General features: G+C 40.4%; 1 protein-coding gene across 8 annotated transcripts in view; it reads right to left on the bottom strand.

The window, feature by feature from the left end:
• The window catches only part of KTN1 (kinectin 1), a 101,806-nt gene extending 98,852 nt beyond the window's left edge, over positions 1-2,954 (bottom strand). For 4 of the 8 annotated variants that reach the window (XM_058162981.1, XM_058162979.1, XM_058162982.1 and 1 more), the window contains exon 1: positions 2,665-2,953. The gene's annotated coding sequence lies outside the window, so the exon portion shown is untranslated. Of the gene's footprint in view, positions 1-2,260; positions 2,527-2,664 lie in introns of those variants that run through there. The other 4 variants (XM_058162987.1, XM_058162985.1, XM_058162986.1 and 1 more) reach the window with 3 other exon arrangements.
• Positions 2,955-19,239: the final 16,285 nt, after the last annotated feature.

Here is a 19,239-nt window from a genome sequence, read left to right as displayed (position 1 = left end):
GGAAAGGAGACAAAGAACATTATTGTAAACTTTGCTTATTTAGGTAATAGGGCTACACAATCTGGCATTCAGCTGCAAACCTAAGCAGATACTTAATTTGTGGTTCCATTGAAATCTATTGTACAAACCAAAAATATAAATTTGGGACTGCTTCATTTGCTATTCTATTAACATAAAACTCTTTCCTAAATTCAGTAACATTTGAAGCATTCTTTTAAGGATATGCAAGCAAACAAATCCTTAGGACATTCTCAGCAAACTACCATTAAAGATCACAGAGAACCACTTTTATTATGCTGAATTATGATGATTAAAACATGACAAATTATATATGAGTCTCATCATAGGCAGGGTTAAAGAGACGCACTGTTATAAAAACAGTTACACTCAGAATATATAATAGATATAGTCCTTGCTTCCTATCTGCCTTTAAAGAACATATGCAATACTTTTAAAAAGGACAAGTGGTGCTGGTGCAATGAAAACACAGTTTTCCTTTGTATACTGCAGTGCTAAATGTTGTCAATAAACCAAAATAATGAAAAGGGGGAGAACTGCATTAAAGTGACAAAATTATTCTGTTTAAGCCATTACTTTTCTCTACTTCATAGTCATCTCCAAAGTCCAATGACAATGTGCCTTTACTGACACTATATATTTTAGAAGGCCACAGAATACTGAACAATATCTGTGTGCATGTGTGTATACACAATTACATTTTTTTAAAAAGGAATTATTAAAATATATTAAAATAGTATTCTTTCCCTTGTGTTTACTATATTGACATTAAATCCTAATGGGTTGAACAAACTTAAACATATTTCACCCATATCAGAGGGAGACTTGTCAAAGAATGTCTTAGAATTGTAGTAACATTCAATCTATTTCATTATCTGATTTTGTCTGAACAACCCTCAAGCTGTTAAGGCATTCTATGTAACAGTTCAAGAAACAATGAACCACAGCATTAAAGAAAATCAATCTCAGCCCAATGCACTGCTAGAATCATTCCAAACTATGAATTTTAAAAGAAAGGACTTAGTACAGTTCAAACACAATAATTGTGGATCAGCTTAGGATTCTAAAATCAAGCTGACACAATACTCAGTAAGGGGTCATAGTTCAATAGCAAAGAATATCTTGGTTTCCATTCTTGCCGTTTTCCAAGGAAAGCCATGAAAAACCCTCGGAGATCAGTTTTCATTTAATGTAATATATTCAATATTAACTACTATACACAGATTAACCATCTGACTCTGTGTAAATCAGTTTCATACAAGTTCTAATCTTGTACATAGAAAATTAAAATTCCTGCTTCACAAAGAACACAAACCAGTTTGTACTTGGACATCACAGAAAACCATGATCAGTTTTAGATGCTTCTGATTTTCCTTTCATAGAAGAAATCAGAGAGACCCTAACCAGGGGCTCATTCCAATTTATTCTATTATACTATGTAAGAGTTCAATGTTGCTTCAACCAGCCCTTTGTTTCCTTATCTATAACCAACCAAAAGGAATGCCTTAATACTTTTTTAAAACTTAACACGAAGTGTTGGGTTAAATATCCTCATATACATATGCTGAATGGCAGTTCTTGGATTTCCCAAAAAAGCAGCTCAGACTTGGAAAGAAGAGAAGTAGAGAAGTGAATGCACATAGGTTTTGTGCTGAATGGACTAGCTTTCTTTTTTCCAGTTGGATATACAATACAGAGGTTTTCTTGTTCCCCACCCAAGCCACACTTAAAACACATCGACTTGGAAGCAAGGCTGACTCAACCCCAGATATATACACCCCAAACTGCAATTCTGCAGACCCCTTCCCAAAGATTGCCTCCCCTCCTTTTCCCCTTCCAGCTCAGTCTCCTGCACCCAATCCCTTGGGGCACATTTTGACAGAAGTAAAAACCCCACAGTCTTATAGAGAGGCAGAGTCTACTTTGGCCCCTTAATCTATATCTATACAAGGGCATTCATTAACTCTGATTAAAATCACGCACGAACATTAAAGAATAAATAAATGGAGAAGGAGAGAAAGGTGGTTCCTAGTAGTTTCAGGAGAGAAAGGAATGCAAGTCCTCATTATTCACCGCACCTTCACACCGTTTCCACAGAATGAAAAGACGGGGCCTTTTAGAGAAGCAGCGATAGGGAAGGAGCCGTTTCTCCCTATTTCTGAGAAAAAAGGGAGGAAAAGAGCGCTCCGAAGACCCCGTAGAAATACAGGATACTACTGCAAGGCTGTAAAGAGTTACTTACTCTCCCGATTCACTTCCTTCCTCCACAAAGGCCGTTCTCTTTCTGGGGAGCAGAAGCAGCGCTAGAGAAAAAACCCTCACAGGTCGGGAGGTGGGGGGTCTTCGGCTCCCCTTCCCCTGCCCTCACTCGCCCGCAAATAGGGCCTGCAGAGAACCTGAGGAGACTCCTCCACGCGGCCACCCTAAAACCCGTGGCCGGATGGCCCCGTCAGCCACTCCCCGCGTACCCCTCCCAGGCCTAGCGGGCCCAGGAATCCCAAGCAGCGGCCCAGTGCCACGGAAGCAGCCCCGTTAAGCGCTCCCACTTCCTCGCTTGGGCGCAGCCGCCGCCGCCGCTGCTTACGAAGTCCCGAAAAAGGAATCAGAACAGGAGGAGATGGCGACCGGCCGCCCGGAGCGACGTACCTGAGGAGGGCAGGAGCTTGGCAGCCGGCGGAAAGGGGAAGAAAAGCTGGTACGAGGAGGAGGAGAAGGAGCGGTGGCGGCGGCAGCGAAGCCAGCAACGAAGAGGCGGCGACGGCTCCGCCTCACACGACGGGCCTTTCGAGGCGGAGAGGAGCCGGGGAGGGAGGGGGAGAGGCGGTACCGACACGTCCGCGGCGTCGGCCCGACCCGGCCCTTCATACATCCAGACAGTCATCCATCGCTTCCTCTCCCCGCCCCGCCGCCTGTTAAAGGGGCGAGCGACTCTCGGCCTTCCTCCCTCCCTCCCTCCCTCCCTCTCTGGAGCAAAACCGGCGGCTGTTGGCACTCTTATTCCTGCAGCCTGCGACTGACTAGAACAGCCCTCTTTGCGGAGGGGGATCTCTGTACATCCTCAACGGCGCGCATATCCTCCTCGCGATCTCCGGTCCAAGATCTTGGCCATCTGTGGAGACCGTGAATGAGAGGGTGCCTCTGAGGATGTGCGAAGTGCCCGCTTTCCATCGCTCGGCTTCTCGCAGCGGTAGAGACGAGGGGGGAACCAAGATTTGTACTCAATTGCTTATCGCTACCGTTGCAGCCTCAGCGCTTGCTGTTAAATTCGGGCATTTGTGTATTTATCGCGTTGGGATTTCTCATGCAGGCTTTCTATTCCGCTAACTTGTCAGTCAAACCAGCCCGCGGTGGTTTCTCCATGTGGCCAAATACTTTTTTTTTTCCAGGGTCCCCATTGCATAGGCGAGAATCCCGTCTTTGTATAGGGTAGCCGCATAATGAGCACATTTTTCGGATATATGAACACGTGGAAGTGGGAGTTTTTATTTATTCAATTTATACAGCCCCTCCGCCCCCATCTCACAGTTGTGACACTGGGCGGTTTATAATTAAAAAGGTGGATGAAATCCCACTTCCTCCATCAGAAATAAGGCAGCAGACTAGGGGCCCAAGTAACCAAACGTTTCGCTTTTCAGAATGCCTGTGCACAAGCAAGACAAAAGGACAGTGGTGTTTTGTAACTGCTCCTATGCAGCTGGCATGCAAGAATATCATGCCTGGGCATGGGGAGAACACAATGCTACTGTTAACTAATAGCCATGTCCAGTGGGTGTGTTCACAAAACAGTAAGCCCATAATCAGAGTTAACAAGTATGTATGCATATCATCACATCCTACACATTAACCAGGATTTGGGATTTATTATGTTGTCAGCCACAAAAAGGCACATTGCAAATTCTTCATTTATTGAATTCTTACGATTCAGCTTCAATCTGTGTTTCAAAAAAAGATAATTGTCTCCCCGTCCAGTTCTCCCGGTCCATTTCCCACACATTCTGCATTATTTGTTAAACCCTTGTGTTCCATAGAATTAAATTAACTTATTCTTTCCTTACTGGATAATGTTTAGTATTACCAGCGTTGGCTAAGACTGATTTATTGTACCTTTTCCTTATAAAGCATTGTGGTTAAAAGTTTGTAGTTAGTCAATAAGCTAAAAATCTTTGTTTCAAATGAAAGGAGTTAATTTTAAATCTTATGAATCATCATTTTAGCCAGTCTATCCACTGCAGGATGAATTCATCTTCTGCATGTTTCCAACCAATACGGTCCTGAGCTTAAATCCTATGAATATTTCACATTAAAAGTTTTATGTCTTGTAAATTACATGTTTTATGTCTTATAATTTTATTAGTTTAAATATTTTGCCTATACTTGAAAAATATTTAATATGTACTTTGATGGGACACCATCACAAATCCAGTTTTATGTACTAAACCAAATTTTTTAAAAAACTTCCAAGGAAATGGTAAACCATTTCTCTATTGTTGCCAGGAAAACATTATGAATTTCTCTAGGAGTAGTCACCAGGAGTGAAGCATAACTCAAGATAAATTTTACTTAAACTACATCAAGCAGGCTTTACCTTGAAGACAATATAAAAATAGAATAAGTATGTAACGTATTAATTTAGTTTTTGTCTAGATCTCAAACTAGTATAACAAGCTAAATTTATTCCCCCATATTCCCTGTGCTAATTCCTATCAGTAAAAAATGAACCTTCCTTTGCCTATCTTTCAAATAATTTCCTTTATTTTAGGCAATTGTTGAGCCTAGAAGCATATCACAGTTTTGTTTTAATTATTTTTATTTAATTTATGTTTACTAGAGCCTTTCTTGAGCTGCATTAATCACAAATGTGTGATTAAATATCAATTTAGAAAAAGAGCTCCCCCTTCTGTCAGCATAGTGAAGAAATACCTATGTATCTCAGTATGCAAGATGAATGGAAATATTATTTTATGCTTTTTATCTGTGGACATATTGCAGAATCCTATCTTCGTGATCCATGAAGCATTAGACTCAGCATTTTATTAGTGAAATTTACAAGAATCCTACCAGCTGGAAAAGAAAATTTAAGATACCTGCTGTGGGACCTTTGGTTATGGATGGGAAATATAATTCAAAGGCTTTAAGTATCCTCATTGTCAATTCTAAGGCTGATTGTTGTACTTGTTGTCATTAGTTTGATCTTTACATTTAATTTTACTGCCCTTTTTCACTGTGTTCCTTGACTTTTATTAGTACATCTTGCAGGTTCTTTCTTTTTTTTTTTCATAGTGTCATCAGCAAGTCTATTTCGCCATGTTCTGTCCATATTGTAGTTTCCTGATTAAAAAATTCTTTCTCATGAGGACAATAAGATGTTCTGGGATTCCAATTTGTCTAAACACCTTCTACAGCTTGATGTGATTGGAATGATCGAAGGCTTTTTGGGGTAAATGAGATGCATATTGATTTCTTTTTGGTGGTCTTTGGCTTTCTCAGTTATCTAGTATGCATCAGCAATAACAGTTTGTATTCCTCAGCCTTTTCTAAAGCCACCTGAAATATCTGGCATCCCCTTTTCCATTTAGGGCTCTAATCTGCATTGGATGATCATAAGCATTATTTTGCTAGCAGATTAAATTAAGGATACTAAACCATAATTTACACCCTCTGTTGTTGTTATTCATTTTTGTTGGTGTTGGAATGTAGATTAAACTCTTTCAATCTGTTGGCCAGTGTGTCAGTCCCCAGATTTGCTGGCACAACTTGATAGCCTAAGCTTGTAGGTCTAATTTCTTTTTGTGCTTCCTGTGTGATTGGTAATGTCGATAACTATTTGATGGGATGGCTCATTGGGAGGACATTCATATAAAAATTTTATACAGTTAGTACTTGACTTACTACTGTAATTAAGCCTGGAATTATGGTTGGCAGAGTCGTAAAGCAGGTGATCACACGACCAACCTGATTTTATGATATTTACAGACTATAGACCAGTTGCTCTAAATCTGTAGTCATGAAAACCTTTGAACGGCTAGTGCTGTCCCATTTGAAAACCATCACAGAACCGCTGTTAAACCCCTTGCAATTTGCAAACCGAGCAAAGAGATCAACAGATGATGCTGTTAATATGGCTCTGCACTACATCCTTCAACATCTTGAATCTCCAAAGACCTACGCAAGAGTCCTCTTTGTAGACTTTAGTTCAGCATTTAATACCATCATTCCAGACACTCTTCTAACTAAGCTAAACCAGCTACAGCTACCTGAACACACTTGCAAGTGGATCATAAGCTTCCTAACAAACAGGAAGCAGTAGGTGAAGCTAAGCAGAATCACACCAGATACCTGTATAATTAGCACAGCCCCCCACCCCCCAAGGCTGTGTGCTCTCCCCACTTCTCTCTCTATACCAGTGACTGCATCTCTAACGATCCATCTGTTAAACTACTGAAGTTCGCAGATGACACAACAGTGATCGGTCTCATTGGAGACAATGATGAATCCCCATAAAGACAGGAGGTTGAACAACTAGACTCATGGTGCGACCGGAACAATCTGGAACTGAACACACTCAAAACCATAGAAATGGTGGTAGACTTTAGGAGAAATCCTTCCATACTTCCACCTCTTAAAATACTAGACAATACCCTCAAAACTACAGAGCACTGCACACCAGAACAAGTAGACACAAGAACAGTTTCTTCCTGAACGCCATCACTCTGCTAAACAAATAATCCTATCAACACTGTCAAACTATTCACTAAGTCTGCACTACTATTAATCTCATTCCCATCACCCATCTCTTTCCACTTACGATTGTATGACTGTAACTTGTGTCCTTACGATTTATATTGATATTGTTTCCTGATTGCTTATTTGTACCCTATGACTATCATTAAGTGTTGTACCTTAGAATTCTTGATGAACGTATCTTTTCTTTATGTACACTGAGAGCATATGCACCAAGACAAATTCCTTGCGTGTCCATTCACACTTGGCCAATAAAAAATTCTATTCTATTCTATTCTATTTATTTGAAGCATTGTTAACCAAATGCAGCACTCATTAAGCAAATGCTGTGAACCCATTATTTGCTATGGGGCCAATTTTTGCCAGAAACCAGAAATAAATGTTTGTTTCCAGGAAAAAAATGTCATAATTTGTGGTCATGTGACTTTGAGTTGCTGCAAATAGCCATAAATATAGGCCAGTTCCCAGGCATCAAAATGCAGTCACACGACTGTGGGGGGAAGGGCAGCTGTTGGAACTTCAGAACCAAGTCATAAGTAGCTTGGAGAGGGGGTGCTTTGTAACTTAGATGGTCACTAAACAAGCAGCTGTAAATTGAGGATTACTTGTATTCAAACTGAAGGATGATAAAGCTGCTAAATACAGATAGTCTCATTTAACCTTGCTTACTTGCAATTACGATGGTGATGAAAAAGTAACATTGCAAGCAATCCTCTCATTTACAATCTTCACCGATCTTTAAAGCAAAGGAAAGTTGAAATAAGAGCATAGGCACAGTTATAGTTTCACTTAGCGGCCACACCCCTTAACAACTGAGTTGCCAGTCCCAATTGTAGATGCTAAATGAGGACTACCTGTACATTTTATTCTCCTTCATGTAAGTTACTGAAATCCAACCTGGTAAAATTGCCTGCTGTTCTAAGTACTGAAGATAAGGGGGAAACCACAATGACTCCTAGTGATTGTAGAGCTCAGTAACCTATATAGATGGAATACATATGGGAAACTTTTTTTCAAAAAAGGAAGAGCCTCTAAGGAAGGGTAAAAAGGCATAGATGAAATCATTTTGCAAGTTTTCAGTTCTTTACATACTGGTAAAACAATTCTGTCATAGATTAATGGCATTTTGCAAGAATCTGAGCTCCAGCCATGTTTCTGGAACTATCCCCAGATCTTGATGCTAGCAGAATCCGTTTTTATTTTCAGTACATCAACATATTTGAAATGTAATATAGTTTCTTCTGTGTTGTGATGAGTGGGAGAACTTGAAATCCCACAGGTAGTGAGTTATATGTACCTAGGAATCAGATTTTATTTATTTTATTTATTTGTTTCAATTTCTATACCGCCCTTCTTCCGAAGGACTCAGGGCAGTTTACAGCCAATTTAAAACAACATAAATATACACAAAAATTTTAAAACATAATTAAAAACTAATTTTGAAATTTGGCCCAACAAATTAAAACAATCCTAAAAAACTTCATAAAACCGCCACTAAAATTTCATTAGGCTAGCCCGCACGATGGAATAAAAAAGTCTTAAGCTCGCGTTTAAAGGTCCGGAGGTCGGGGAGTTGAGGCAACCCCGGAGGCAGCTCATTCCAAAAGGCAGGAGCCCCCACAGAGAAGGACCTCCCCCTGGGGGTCGCCAGTCGACATTGTTTGACTGACAGTACCCTGAGGAGGCCCTCCCTGTGGGAGCGCACAGGTCGATGGGAGGCAATTGGTGGCAGTAGGCGGTCTCGTAAATAACCCGGTCCTATGCCATGGAGCGCTTTAAAGGTGATAACCAACACCTTGAATTGCACCCAGAAGACCACTGGCAGCCAGTGCAGTCTGCGCAGGAGAGGTGTTACATGGGAGCATCATGGTGCTCCCTCTATCACACGCGCAGCCGCATTCTGGACCAGCTGGAGTCTCCTGGTGCTCTTCAAGGGGAGCCCCATGTAGAGAGCATTGCAGTAGTCCAGGCGGGAAGTGACAAGGGCATGAGTGACTGTGCATAGGGAATCCCGGTCCAGGAAGGGACGCAACTGGCGAATCAGGCGCACCTGATAAAAAGCTCCCCTGGCGACGGCTGTCATATGATCTTCTAAAGACAGCCGATCATCCAGAAGAATGCCTAAGTTGCGAACCCTCTCCCTAGGGGCCAATGGTTTGCCCCCAACAGCCAACGATGGAATCAGTTGGCTGTACCGGGATGCCGGCATCCACAGCCACTCCGTCTTGGAGGGGTTGAGCTGAAGCCTGTTCTTCCCCATCCAGACCCGCATGGCTTCCAGACATCACTTCGATGGCTTCATTGGGGTGGTTTGGGGTGGAAATGTACAGCTGAGTGTCATCAGCGTATAGATGACATCTCACCCCAAAACCACGGATGATCTCACCCAGCGGCTTCATATAACGTTGAACAGGAGAGGCGAGAGAACCGACCCGTGGCACCCCACACATGAGGCGCCTCAAGGTCGATCTCTGCCCCCCTGCCAACACCGTCTGCGAACGGTCAGAGAGATAGGAGGAGAACCACCGAAAGACGGTGCCCCCCACTCCTAAACCCCCCAACCGCTGCAGCAGGATACCATGGTCGATGGTATCAAAAGCTGCTGAGAGATCTAATAGGACCAGGACAGAGGAACAACTCCTGTCCCGAGCCCTCCAGAGATCATCAACCAACGCAACCAAAGTCGTCTCTGTGCTGTACCCAGGCCTGAAGCCGGACTGGAACGGGTCTAGATAGACAGTTTCCTCCAGGTACCAGGGAAACTGACATGCTACCACACTCTCAACAACCTTCGCCACAAAGCGAAGGTTGGAGACCGGACGATAGTTTGCTAAAACAGCTGGGTCCAAGGAAGGCTTCTTGAGGAGGGGCCTCACCATCGCCTCTTTCAAGGCGGTACGAAAGACACCCCCCATTAAAGAAGCATTGATAATTCCCAGGAGCCAACCCCGTGTAACCTCCTGTGTGGCCAGTACCAACCAGGAGGGACACGGGTCCAGTAAACAGGTGGTCGCATTCAGCCTCCTCAGTATCCTGTCCATGTCCTCGGGAGTCACAGCGTCAAACTCCTCCCAGATAATATTCTCCAAAACTACCCCCGTCATCCCACCCAAATCTACCCAATCAGCGTCCAGACCGTCCCAGATCCGAGCGATTTTATCGTACAGATATTGACCAAAGTCCTCAGCATGGCCCTGATGTTTTACAGTCCCAGAGATTGTGTGAATTCTGAACTGATCGGTTATTAAAATTATTGACAATACAGAATACAGTATCAGGGAAATGAAATCAAGTTGCAGGGACTTTTGATGATACAGACGTTGAGAAAATCCATGCATTCTCAGATGCACTTTTGAGCTCCAAGTTTAGGAGTCTCCAAATCAATAATTTCAATTTTGACAGGGAGATGGGCAGGTTGAACAAGAAAGTCATATTTCTGTGAGGATGATGAGAGGATAAAATTACACGTGGCACCTTTTAATTTGGAAACTGATTAGAAATGGCTAATGAATATGTCTTTCGGAGCCTAATGAGTAAGACTTATTCTAAAGAAGAATTCCCAAAACATATTCAATAGAAGAATTCAAGCACATGTTCTGTTTTCAAATGAGAAACCTATACAGGTAAATTAAGGAAGCAATATTCCAATTCACATTTTTCAGTGTAAAGGGAAGTCATTGATATTTGGGTATTATATTTCTTATCAACGTAATACCAGTATTCACAACCAACACCAGGATCTACAGTATGTACAGGTTTCGTTTGTACACCATGTGAGTCTGAGCATAAAAGATCAGTTATTATGTAGTGTTGTATGTAGGGGTTTTACTGTATTTACTGTCGAGCACAGCTACATGACTAATTTCCATCCAGACAGATTTGGAGTATTTTGTTTGCAAAATGCTCTCCCTCCCCACATTCCTAGAGACACAATACATTCCTAGTGCTTTGGTACTATGAGTGGGGGAGTGGCGCTGGGGGTTTCTTAGCAGTCTACTTGTGTGAAATGACTAGATAGTGTCCGGCCAGAGATCATCTAGTGCATTGGCATAGCTTTTCCCAGAAAGAGCATCTGCTGGTTCCCACCTGCGCTTGAAACCTATGGTGAATAAGTGATGTACAAAAGAAAATAGCAATATCTTCTCCCATCACCTGTACTCTGCTCCAATTCCTTGTGTCTTCCATAGATTCCCAAGTAGAAATTTATTAATGCAGAGTCTAGGTGCCCTGATAAATGAGCTCATCCCATATTTTATCTGCTGTCTCCACTTTAAACTGTTCATGTAAGCCTTTTTCATTGCAGCTCCCATCCTGAGCTAACAGCTAAAAGTCAGCAACATGTTTGCGCAGAACATTTACTCAGTCTTAGGCAATGGATCTCACAGTTAGTGGATTGACAAGCCTGTTACAATCAGTCCCCAAGAGTCTCACAAAAGTGTTGTGTATGTATCTGTAAAATTTGGGCCATTCCACAGTTGAGACTGGTTTTCCTTTTGCCAGTTCTCTCTGTCAAGGACTCAATTAAAAATCCTATCTAAAATCATTTTTGGGAAGTCGTTGGGGGTTAAGAAATACCTAAATCACATTGAGCGAGATGGATAGTAAATTTCCTTGCATCCCCATATTAACCAGGCAGGCAGCTGTTCAGTATCTGAGCACAGCCGCTGCTGCTACTACAGCTGCTGGATGCTAGATGCTGGGCAGCACAGGAACTATTAGTGAGGATAAATGCTAGTTTGGTTGCTTCATCATCTGGCTTGCCATACGACGCTGATTCTGGAACCGAGAGGACCTGACTTGTGGTGAATGGATTTGTGAGTGGGTGTAGAACCATGCTTTAATCCTGGAGTTTTGAGTGTTCTTTTTCCTCACATAAAGTTGAGAATAGCAGTATAGGAGTTCTTGGTGTCAGGATTTCATGGAGAGCATGACAATAAATCTCTTAACAACTTGACTCAGCACTCAGGAGTTAGCAATAAAAGAGTCGGTAGCAGAGCTTGGATAGGAAAATTGCTTTTGTAGCAGGTTTTGTAAAAAGTCAAAGTAAGAAAATGAACTGCTGTAAAACCCTTCTTTCCATACAGTAAGTAACTGCCCCCAGTATTTTAATCTTGTCTCCCACCATTATGTAGTAAAGGACTTCTTCCACTCACTTCTCATCTGTGGAAGTGGAAGACATCGGTATCAGATTTTGTTAATGACCCAGTCTGGTCTCAAGCTATTTAATTCTCACTTTGGTAGTTTCAGCCCTCATAAAAGGTGGAGTGTATAAATATGACATCAGCATGTAGATGGAAGTGTACTATGATAGTATCAATGGTCAAAGCCCTAAAATATGTATTGTTAGGCCCCAAGAACCAATAACTTGAGGAATTACTTCTAAGTAGTTTCTTTATTGTTCACCTACAGACAGAATCTTGCCAGGCTAAAGCAACTATCTGGAAAAGTATAGATATATACTTTAGATATAAGTATGGATATACTCTATGAACTGCTAAGGAGAAGCTACGGTCTTCCTGCCTACCTGAATTTCAAAGCTCTGCTCCCACTTTGCCCTCTGGGATACAGCCCCTCCCTCCTGATACTTCAGACTTCATTTCACCACAGTATAATGCTCAGGAATATATACAGCTCTTTTCAAATAATTAAAACAGCAACATCATTTACAAGGACAATACAGTTATGAAGTTGAGTACTCCTGCAAGCACATGCACCCATGAGTGAAGACAGCCAGGTTGCAATTTCCAAAGCATGAATATGGAATTCAAGGTTGGTGGCTGAATACAATTCGAATAATGCATAATGTACTTAGTGAATATTTAAACATTGAATATATAATATTCCCTTATTTGTTTAATGATCTACAGATGAGTTTATAGATAAATTATGAAAAACTATATGGGTCTATGCACTTTGGTAGACAGTTTACTACAGATGGAGAAATGGATGGAGAAATATTAAGTTGTGCAAGTGGTGTTTTTTTTTTAAATTTTATTTATTTTTAAACATAAAATAAAAAACCTCAACAAATCAATTCTATTACAACGTGTTGTAAGGGTGTTAACATATCTTCCTGTGCATTCACAAAATAATCATCTCTTCCATACATATATCTTATACTCATTTTTCCTAACATATCTTTCCATTTAACCAATTATAGAATAAATCCCATATTTTATAATATTGTTTATCTTCTTGTTCTCTAATTTCAAATGTTAATTTACTCATCTCTGCACATTCCAACATTTTTCTAATTATTTCATCTTGCAAAGGTAACTTTTCATTTTTCCAATTTTTTGCAAATACAATCCTATCTGCTGTAATAATATTCACAATCAAATATTTTATATCTCTAGTATATATCTCCGGTATAATTCCCAAGAGAAAGATTTCTGGCTTAAAGTCAATATGCTTTTTAATCATTTTTTCCAACCACGTGTGTATTTTAGTCCAATATCTTTTAGCTTCAATGCGTGTCCACCACATGTGGTAATATGATCCAGGTATCTGATAACATTTCCAACATTTTTCAGATTTGTCCTTAGACATTCTAGCAATTCTTGTGGGGGGGTGGTAGATGCCACCTGTAAAACATCCTATACAAATTCTCTTTAAATGCTGTCGACATCGTCATTTTATAATTATACATCCACAATTTCTGCCAGTCATCTAGATCTATCCCATGACCAAAATTCCTCCCACAAGCAATCATTATCTCTTTAACTTGTTCTTCCTCTAACTTCACCTCTAGTAAGTATCCATACAGTTTCTTGATCAGGTTGTCATCTGAACCTGTTAAAATCTCATCAAAACTCATTAGGTTATTATAAAAGCCTTCTGTTTTAACATCATTATCATATCTGGATTGTATTTGAAGTTGTGCAAATGTTGATAGAAAGGTATCAACATTTACACTCTGTTGTGATGAAGAAATTAGAGATAAATACATCAAGAGAAATATAAAAATAAGTTGAATACATGGGAATGGAGTACTTAAGAAATCAAGTTGAATCAAATCAAATGTTTATTATAGTCAATGACTATACTTAAGATGCCTGTATAGTAAAATAAGAGATTAGTTTGCTGTGATATGTCTATGGCTCTCAGCAGGACTAGAAAAAAAGCTACAGCAGATTTTTGCAACCTAGATTTGGCAGGTTTAATAGTAATAACAACAACAACAACAACAACAACAACAACAACAACAACAACAAAGTTGGAAGGGACCTTGGAGGTCTTGTAGTCCAACCCCCTGCCCAGGCAGGAAACCCTACACCATTTCAGACAAATGGTTATCCAACATTTTCTTAACAATTTCCAGTGTTGGAACATTCACAACTTCTGCAGGCAAGTTGTTCCACTGGTTAATTGTTCTGTCAGGAAATTTCTCCTTAGTTCTAAGTTGCTTCTCTCCTTGATTAGTTTCCACCCATTGCTTCTTCAATTAGTTTACATCCTGCCTTTACTTGAAGGATCCAAAAGGGGTCATACTGAATCTGTCCCCCAACTAATCTTCACAAAAATCCGAGAAGGCATAGAGGTTACACAATAGTGATTTTGTTAAATATGACAAATGTAGTTCAATATGAACACATGAAAAGTAATTATGAAAATGCCAGCAAAGAATTCCAGAACTACACTAGTCTCAAAAAAACTACCTAGAAGAAGACTCTAAGAAAGCACTTCCATAGTATTGCCAAGAAAATTACACAGTCTTATCTTTGTAGTTAGCTGGAGATGAACTTTATCATAAGATATAGATATCCTGAAATTCCAGCAATAATAGACCAGGGAATCGCTTATTGAAAGTCTCAGCTGTATATGCAATAGAATATTTTTAAAGTTTTCCTGTTAGGAATCATAGTGAAGAGGATTGAAAATTGAATTAAACAAAGCAACAATATCTTTATATATATCTGTGGCATACTTGGTATGATGTAGTTTTCCTCTAAAAAGTACGTAAACTTGAAGAGGAAGAAATGGCAGATAAAATGAATGTGCTAGGATTGAGATTCTTAAGACCTGTGGTCTTCTGATTTCATCAAAATAAATCAATCAATCTGTGTGATTTACTTGTGGATACAACTGATCAGTAGTAGTGTGCCAGCTAATAATTTAGCATCAAATGGGTTCCTCATCTCATTCTTTATCCCAATAGTTCCTAAATGTTCTCAGTTCACACCACCCTTAGTATTGTTGTAATATTTTCATGGTCCCCCTAAACTAAAGAAATATCTAACAGCTGTGTTTCTTTCAAACATTTAAAATATCTGTCCAATTTGACAACTGCAGCCTTATCCTTTTTTTTAAAGAAAGTTGAAGCTCTCTTTTGCCGCCAGCTTGCTCAAGCAGACTGGTAGGAATCCTCTCTAGTTTGTACATACAAACCTGGATTGCTGTCAGAATGCAAGCTTGCACACACAAAGCAAGATTGCTACAGAAGACACATGGACAGGGACAATAGGTAGACCAGATGAGGATTCCAATTCCACAGGAAAGCTACACCTATGTTTATGAAGATTTGCTGTTGTTACAGACTCTTGCAAGTCTGATCGGCTGAACCTCTTTGTATACCCTGCCTGAGCCACCTCCAAATGTTACCTCATTGTCACTGCAAGAACTCCACATCTTTAAAACTGTTCTTTATTCCAGGGATTGTAGGCCATTAGGAAGGAGGGAAGAAAAAGCAGGGCCTTCTGAGGATCCTCTGTAGGTCAGCCTGCTCCTCCACCTTCATTTTCAAAGCCTATTACATCCTAGATACCCGTTCTTCTCCTCAGAGCCACCATTTCTCTCCCTCCAATTATATCCCTATATTTTTCCTTTCCTTTCTCACTCCCAATTTTGCAGACCTGCTCTGTGTTGCATGTTCCTTTAAAAAAAACCAACCCAAAAGAAAAGTGTTCCTTCCTTGCTTCACAACACAAGGGATTTCTATAGCTCAGTCATCTCAGCCTAGCCATCAAAGAAGGCCAACTGGGTGCAGGACAAGCTCTGGTCCTGTTTTACCTCTATATATGTTGCCACCCGCTTTTCTAGGCATCGCTGCATGGCATAAAGCATTTTGTTTCCCTTTACAGCCTGCCCACTTGGCTATATTGAACAAGCCTATTTCTTTATATCATGTGTGGGATTGAGCAGGCTTGCCGTCAACAATCCAATTAGACAAGCTGCCTTGGTTCCAAACTGCATGGTCAAATACAGACCACCCACAAACTAGCCTGCAGGACCAAGACTTATGCTAGATCCAGTGATAATGGGCCCAGACTACTCATCTGTGGAGGGAGACCAGGGAGTCAATCCCTGCATGGGAGTTCATCTGAGCATCACTGAGTGAACACAGGCTGCCATCCTGCTCTATTCCATAGCAGAGAGGAAGTTCTGGTAGCTGGTGATGCTCCAGGCAGAGGGCTTCTCTATTTCCTTTGAAAGGGTGAACGTAGCTTACTAACCCTTTGGTTACTTAGGCTGAGCTGGGAGCTGTCTTTTCCACAGATAGGAAGACCTCCCACCTGCTGATCTGATCTGCTCGCTGCTCGTATGCAACACCAAATGAGGAGGGAATGTACCGCATGCCACCATGCTCGAGTATCAGTCTTGCATATATAAAACCTGAACTCTGTGAGAATTCAGTCTTGTTCCGTCTGGACAAGTCAGAATCCAGCATGTTTAGGCAAGTACAATTAAGTTCACATAAGAATTTGACTGCGTGCTTTTCATTGCACGCCTCCTCTCCCGTCTCAAAATTGCTTATGATCCCCTGGCCTACAGTTTGAGAACTCCTAGGCCAGAGCATTATCTTACAAGGAAAAATGATTACAGGTAGTCCTTGACTTACAACAGATTGCTTAGTGACCGTTTGAAGTTACAACGGTACTGAAAAAAAGTGACTTATGACCAGATGTGAGATTCACTTACCTTCCCTACCAGTTTGCAAATGTGAGCGCATGCACCACCTCTGTGTGTGCGCACAGCCTTCTGTGCATGCGCTGTAGAGGCAGATGGGCAGAGCCTCCCGCTACCGGCTTGCGCGATCCGGACAGAACCAGCTGAATCCCACCACTGCTTATGACCATTTTTCACACTTATGACCATTGCAGCATCCTCATGGTCACTTGATTTACATTTGGATGCTTAACAACTGACTCTCATTTATGACAGTTGCAGTATCCCGGGGTCATGTGATTACCTTTTTATGACCTTCTGGCAAGCAAAGTCAATGGGGAAACCAGACTCACTTAACAATCATGTTACCAGTTTAACAACTGCAGTGATTCACTTTAACAAATGTGACAAGAAAAGTCGTAAAATGGGACAAAACTCACTTAACAAATTTCTCACTTAGCAACATAAATTTTGGGCTCAATTGTGATCGTAAGTTGAGGACTGCCTGTATTTGGATGCTCTTTGAGAAGGCGGACAAAAATGAAAGAACAGACTAGAAAAATTATTTGCTTATTTTTCTTGGGATAAAACCGGTAAAGTTCTACATTTTTCAACAGTTTCCAGCCCAGCCTAAATAACCAAAGGGTTAGCAATATTTTTGCACTTAGAATATTTTGGCTGCCTTTACATAGCATGCATGCCAATCTATTTTGCTTATTCACATTTTGTTAACACATTCCAATTTTGTGTCTCTGCACCATATAGGTAATCCTCGATTTACGATTATTCATTTGGTGGTTTTTCAAAGTTACAAGGGCAGCAAAAAAAGTGACTTATGACCATTTTCCACATTTACAATAATTGCAGGATGGTCGATTGTGATTGTAAGTCGAGGACTACCTGAACACTACAGGTGATCTGCAACTTATTGCCACAATTGGGATCAGAATTTTTGTTGTTAAGCACAGAGATTGTTAAATGAGTCATGCCAGATTAACCTGTTTGACATGGTTAAGGAATCGTTGCAGTTGTTAAGAGAATGGGGTTGTTATGTGAATCTGGATTCTCCTAATGACTTTGCTTGGCAGAAATTGTCTGGGAAGGTTGGTGATCCCGTGAGCTTGGTGTGTGTGTGTGTGTGTGTGTATAAATTATTTTATGACAGATACAAGTGTAAACATAATTAAAAATACATGTAAAGGATATGAATAAAAGAAAACGTTAGGACAGGGATGGTAGGCACACTGGTGCTTATGCATGTCCCTTACATGCGTCTTAGGAATGGGGTGAGGTCTACAGTAGACAGTCTAAGGTTAAAGTTTTGGGGATTTGGGGAAGAAACCACAGAGCCAGGTAGTGCATTCCAGGCATTGACAACTCTGTTAATTAATCTCTAATTTGGATTGGTTTACCATGAATTTGTATCTATTGTGTGCACTTGTATTGTTTTGGTTGAAACTGAAGTATTCATTGGCTGGTAGGACATTGTAGCAGATGATTTTATGTACTATGCTTAGATCAGACTGAAGACGTGAAGTTCTAGTTGTCTAAGCCCAAAGAGTCTGGTGGCATAAGGTATTTTGTTGCAAGCAGAGGAGTGGAGGACTCTTCTTGTGAAATATGTCTGAACTCCTTCAATTGTATCAATGTCTGATATGCAGTGCGGGTTCCAGACAACTATCATAAATACATGGTGGCTGCCAAGCGTCAAATTTTGATCATATGACTGGGAATGCTGCAATGGTTGTAAATGCGAGAACCTGTCGTAAGTAACTTTTTTCAGTGCAGTTGTAACTTCTAATGGTCATTAAATAAATGGTGGTAATTCAAAGCCTACATATATGGCAAAATATGACTAACAAACTATAATGACACAATATAGTACCCAAAATCAAGTAAGTCACATTATGGCTTAATGCCATGTGCTACCTTGCCTTTAGTTGCTGTACGAAGAGCCATTTGGACTCCCATAAAAAGAATAAGAATTTATATTAAACTTCTCCCCAAGATGTAAGAGAAGTAGTGATGACTGGTGATATCTACTGTAATGTACAGATGCCCCAACTAACAACAATTTTGTTTTTTAAAAAAACTAGTTCCTTTTGTAAGAAAGTATATTTAGGAATTCTGAAAAAAGGATCAGGCTAGGTGTTAAGCAAAATACTGTAGGTATTTTGGGAAGAGCAAAGTCTGGCTAATTTTTCTGAAGAATAAAAAGTTTGTTCCTTTTGTTCTTTTATCTTGATAATAAAATTAAACAACACAGAAAATAAAAAGAAAACACTTGCATATTATTTTTTCCCTACCTATGTGGGTTGTGTGTTTTGTTTTTTTTGCTTTTATATATTTAAACAAAGTAAATTTGGAAGTTCTCTTTCTCTTAGGTCCCTTTGCCAACTTTATACATCTGTATTTCCTCGTGGCTAGTAATACTACAGAAACAGGTTTCAAGTCCATTGCTTATCCACATCTACTCAGAAAAACCAATGGATATAGTAAAATTTCTTGAGCTACTGTTGCTTTTGATTTCATCGATATCATTGGTTTTCTTCCCTAAATTTTATTCTGGAAGGAAAAATGAGAAAAAACAACAAC

Source organism: Ahaetulla prasina, chromosome 1 (assembly GCF_028640845.1).
Source record: "Ahaetulla prasina isolate Xishuangbanna chromosome 1, ASM2864084v1, whole genome shotgun sequence".
NCBI classification, from domain to species: Eukaryota; Metazoa; Chordata; class Lepidosauria; order Squamata; family Colubridae; genus Ahaetulla; species Ahaetulla prasina.
Note: the sequence above shows the minus strand (reverse complement) of the source record. Positions and strands in the feature narration are given on the sequence as shown.